Source organism: Carassius auratus, chromosome 35 (genome assembly GCF_003368295.1).
Source record: "Carassius auratus strain Wakin chromosome 35, ASM336829v1, whole genome shotgun sequence".
Lineage (NCBI taxonomy): Eukaryota > Metazoa > Chordata > Actinopteri > Cypriniformes > Cyprinidae > Carassius > Carassius auratus.
The window spans coordinates 14440224-14446223 of record NC_039277.1 but is presented as its reverse complement, the minus strand read 5'-3'; positions in this window follow the sequence as shown (position 1 = coordinate 14446223).

Genomic DNA, 6000 nt, shown 5'->3' with positions numbered 1-6000 from the left:
CCTGAAGAAGAAGGCAGGGGCACAGCCGAACCCCCTGGAAGGTAAGGACAGGACCATCCTGGTGGTGGTGGGGAGGGTGGAGGTTATCGCGTCGGCATGTGCGAACTCAAACGTGTAAGTATCAATCTTATTTACTGAAGTATGAAAGACGTGATTGGATAATGATTTATTTTATTTTTTAATTAAATATACCACCAGTAACACCACCACCAGTAATTGCATGAAAATTTACCTGATTTGTTACTGGAGAGCTTGCTGAGCTTCGAGTATGTCTTTTTTTTTTTTTTTTCTCAGGTCTGATGTATGATTCAAATACTGAGGAAGACCATCTGCCTATGATCTTAATAGCTGACGTAGAGATTCCTCGTTCAGCTGCTGTAGTAGCTGCCCAATTCTGAATGAATGGCCGGTATAGAGAGAGGGGGATAGACTGCAGCTTTTGATAACAGTGGTTAAGTGAGTTCTAAAACGAGCCTTGGAAAGGGGTGCTCCGTTAGGTAAAATAAAGAGCGGTGCGTTTATCGGATTATATCTTGAAGGGATTTAGTTTATACAGTAGAGGAGATGGGCCACGATAGGCCAGAGCAGAGATGAGGGCCATGATAGGCCAGAGCAGAGATGGGGGCCGCGATAGGCCAGAGCAGAGATGGGGGCCGCGATAGGCCAGAGCAGAGATGGGGGCCACGATAGGTTGGAGCAGAGATGGGGGCCACAATAGGCCGGAGCAGTGATGGGGGCCACAATAGGCCAGAGCAGTAATATGGGCCACGAGAGGACGCAGTGGGAACAGCCCCGGCGGGCCACAGAAGATGGAACAACCCCAATAGGCTTTAGGAAAAGCCTAGCTAGGCCGAGAAAACCATCACTGGCCAATTTTTCGAAGGACATTAAGGTCAAATGAACAAAAGCTGCTTTAGGGTGAGTAATGTGAAGCCTCGTTAGGCCATGTAAAGTGAGGCCCGATGAACTGTGATGTGAAAGCCTTGTGTGTACAGTCGTGGCCAATAGTCCTGAGAATCACACGAACACTAGCCCTCAAAAAGTTTGCTGCTAAACTGCTTTTAGATCCTTGTTTCAGTTGTTTCTGTGATGTACTGAAATATAAATTACAAGCACTTCATACGTTTCAAAGGCCTTTATCGACAATTACATGACATTTATGCAAAGAGTCAGTATTTGCAGTGTTGGCCCTTCTTTTCAGGACCTCTGCAATTCGACTGGGCATGATCTCAATCAACTTCTGGGCTAAATCCTGACTGATAGCAACCCATTCTTTCATAATCACTTCTTGGAGTTTGTAATTGGAACAACTTGCCCGATAGACCACGTGGTAGGAGTTATGCAAGGTGCCACAACAGTGCGTGTAATGTGAAGGCCGCAACAGCCAAGTAATACTGAAGTCAATGGTATGAGAGACAGAATGAACTAACACCGGTAGATGCGCCTTCATTGTAGCTTAAAGTCCGCATAAAATCGAAATTTAGCACATATTGCTAATCTTGATGTAAACAATTAATCATTGTTTGTCTTCGTAATCTTTAATCGAAATCTGAACATTTCCACTCTGTAATGCATAGTTTTTCTGTTGACGCCAGTTTGACAGCATGTGCAGAACATCCATATAACACACCCCTCCAGCCATTAGTTTGCTATGAGTGAGACAGAGACCAGAGCGTGAACAAAACCATATAATTAATATTCGGTTTAAACTGGAGATATGTCACCACTCTGAAATAAAGTCAGCAGCAACTTCCGTGTCACGTGGACTTTAAGATGCCTGCTGAGCATTGAGCTGAATCTTACCTATAACTCAAATGAAAGGGTCCATATATACATCAGCTTGATAGATCCAGTGTTCATAATAGCGCTAGTCCGAGAGTAAGCCGTGTAAAGATGAGGTGAGAGCAACGGTTCTCTGCATCTGAAGCCATAGAATCCCATTCCAGTACGAAGCATTCAGGAATAGGCGCAAATGAAACAATGACTGAAAAACAGAGATTAAAGCATAGGATTAAGACAACAAATATCTTACATTTACATTTAATCATTTAGCAGACGCTTTTATCCAAAGCGACTTACAAATGAGAACAATAGAAGCAGTCAGGTCAACAAGAGAACAACAACAGTATACAAGTGCCATGACAAGTCTCAGTTAGTCTAGTATAGAACGCACAGCCAAGGTTTTTTTTTTATTTTTATTTTTTATTTTTTGATCTTAAACAATCGATCGTAAGTGTTCTAGACAAAGAGTATTTTTTTACAGAAATTAATACGAACAACAATCTTTATCATTATAAAATATTGTGGCTTTTATTACAAGCCTTAAAATGCCGCATTACGAAGGAGTTATTCAAAACATTGCATGCAATATGTGACGTGAAGTGAAAAGTGACGTGACATTCAGCTAAGTATGGTGACCCATACTCAGAATTTGTGCTCTGCATTTAACCCATCCGAAGTGCACACACACAGAGCAGTGAACACACACACACACACACACACACACACACACTGTGGACACACACCCGGAGCAGTGGGCAGCCATTTTTATGCTTCTGCGCCCAGGGAGCAGTTGGGGGTTCGATGCCTTGCTCAAGGGCACCTAAGTCATGGTATTGAAGGTGGAGAGAGAACTGTACATGCACTCCCCCCACCTACAATTCCTGCCGGCCCGGGACTCAAGCTCACAACCTTTCGATTGGGAGTCCGACTCTCTAACCATTAGGCCATGACTTCCCAATATGATCAACATCTTAATTATGCAGTGCGAGTCTGCTAGATAAGCACGAAACGGCCAGTGCTTTATCTTGAACGTATGAGTATAAAACCTTGCAGAATAAAAAATTAATGCCCGGCGCCACAAGTGCATAGAACAAAAATGATACTTATAATGCTGTAGACTGATGAAGTGATGGAGGCGAGATGCCAAAAGAACCTTGATTCAGTCTGCTGGTCCAGAGAGACTTAATTTGTGCAGGTTCACATGAGCGTACAGATGAAAATATTTGTTGATTGAGACCAAAGTCCTTTCAGGTGTTGAGACCCAAGCAGCACTGACGCGACATCTCGGAAAGCCAAAACCGAGTTTTTTTTTTTTTTTTTTTTTGCTGCTGCAGGTTGCTATTCCTGTCCGGGGTTTGAGGTGACCCCAATAATGTCATATTTAGCCCCTAGAATATGAATTCTACCGGGAAACCACTTTTGAACGCGATTGGGCTAGTTTTTAGTAGTGATTGGCGGTTTTGAGAAAACCTGGCAACCCTGGAAAGCACACGGAACTCCGCCAATGTTTCACATCCTCTGCCAAGAAAGCCGAAAGCCTGTATATCATCCAACAAGAATGAACACAGATAGTCACCGTGACATCGAGCAAAGCCAACGATCCCGTGTGCATCTTGAGAGGAACGTCCAACTTGCGATAGTTTGCAGGACACAAACTTAACTATAGCAAGTAAATCAATAAACGCGCCAGCTTGAGCAAGGAACAATCGCGTCGGCATCTGCGAACTCAAACATGTGTAAGTACCAATCTTATATACTGAAGTATAAAGACGTGATTGGATAATGATGAAGGTAATTAGTGATGAAGTAACTGAGTCTTCCTGGCAGAACTTAGGCTAAAGCTTTCATTTCATTGCCTCAATAATGTCATTAATGACCTTCATTGCAGCAGTAGTAGTACTACGCTGCCTTCAAAACCCTGACTGTATGTCAGACAAAATATGATTGGAAACCAAATACTCTTTTAACTGATCAACAACCAATGTTTCTAACACTTTAGCTAAATCAGTAATTTGGAAATTGGTCTATATTTATCCAAAGACAAGGAATCTCCTCCTTTTAAAAGAGGGAGTGCATATGCCAATTTCCGAATTCTTGGTATCTCATTGTTGACTAGGATTTGATTCAAAACAATTTATATTGGTTCAGCAATAAAATAAGCATTTATTCACAAAAAAAATAAGGCTCTAAAGTATCAGGGCCAGGAGATTTACTATGGTCCAAAGCAATAAGAGCTGTTTTCACATCAGCAACAGAGAAAGGCTAAGAGTTGACGTTCAAAAAAGGAACCTGCTTAGAAAAAAAGTGCTTATTAAAGCACTCTTAAATTGCAGACTTTTCTGATATGACTGTTTTATCCTTAATAATACATGGAGGTAATTAATTATGACAATTTGAGGTACACACCGTTTTCAGGACTTTCCAGAATTTACAGGGATTGTTTAGGTTTTCCGTTGTGGCTGCTAAATAAAAATCAGATTATGCCTTTTTAATAAGAAATGCACAATGATTATGCAACTGTCTAAAACTGAGCTAGTCTAAATTTGTCCCAGACTGCCTGGCTTTAGCCCAGGCTTGGTTCCTCTGCTAAAGAAGATTAGCCAGCTCCGGGGTAAACCACGCATTTTCACGTCCCTTTACTCTTAACCTCTGAAAGGGAGCATGCTTGTCCACAATACTAATAATACCTTCATAAAAATATTTCCAAGCTAGCTCCACCTTTATCTATAAGTGCAATTCTGTCCCAGTCAAAGCAAGACAAATCATGCAAAAATGCTTGCTCACAGAAGTACCTCAAACTTATTTTAAAAATTATTCTAGGTTAAGTCTTAGGCAATTTTGTATTTTTTTACTGCTGCAAAGACACTGCTGCATCATTTACAGTGATATTGTTGACTTTGCAAATGATTGCACAGACACCAGTGTTGTTTTTGCCAGCCCTTTTAGTTTTAGTCTTAGTCTTAGTCAGAGGTGTAGTGGTAAAAAAAGAGGTGGATAAATTACAAATTCTGGGTGACCACATCGTGGTCACAGTAAGGTGGGCCGCTGCCTACCGCTGTATGTGTATCCTGATGACATCGCTATAGGCTATCATTTGATATTACTACCAAGGGTATCACTGGTTGTTCCCTCATATAGGTCACACAATCACTATTCAATTCATACATTAATCTAAGTTATTGTTAAAGAGACTCAAGAAGGAATAATAAGGTTGAAATCTATAAAGTTTACTAAATGATAAAACAGAGAGAAATTTTTTTTAAAAAAGAGGAATAGAGAGGGAGGCTTATATCCAGGGGTTCCAATGCAATGCACTTGTAAGCAATGATTAGGGATTTTGGATTATTTTCATAGTCGATTAATCTGTTGAATATTTTCTCAATTAATCGGTTAGTTGTTTGGTCTATAATATGTCATAAAAATGTGGATCAGTGTTTCCCCAAAAGCCCAGTAATGGTCCTCAAATGATTCGTTTTGTCCACAACTCAAAGATATTCAGTTGACTGTCACAGAGGAGAGAAAACAGTAGAACATATTCACATTTAACAAGCTGGAATCAAATATTTTTTTTTTCACTTTTGTCTTTCATATATTTTATCAATGACACAGACTGCAATGACACAGACAACTTCATTGCAAAAGGACATCCTTTTGATCACGTCATTCACGTGAGATGATTGACAGCTTTACAAACTAATGATATCACACTGATGTCATAGCTGACGCGAATCAATACGAGAGTAATCGTTAGCTCTGTTAGCTGTTTTAGTTCTTCAGATCGCATAAATCAGTGTAAAATTAATAGAAATGTTATTCTATATGACGAAATATTTTACAAACAAACAGTCATAAAATTATTATCTATTCAAATGTGCGCACCATTGGGATATAGCCCTGGCGGATCGTGGATATTGTATGTATACGAACACAAATAAACCGGAGATGAAATGAATGGCTGCTGTATGAGTGATGATTTCTATTCAAAATAACGATAATAAGTTTTTATTATTATTATTAATTGCCGGATATCCATTTTTGAATCTTGATGCAGTCTGTTGCGTGTTGTTCATTTTGAACGAATCTTTAATATGACTCAGGACTACCGAGTGATTCATTCATTTTGTGTTGACCGCACATGCGCATTACACACCATATGGGTTCTGAACTTTTACTGTCTATGGTTCTGAATCGACAAGTGAGGTCCGGGTCTTTTATTCT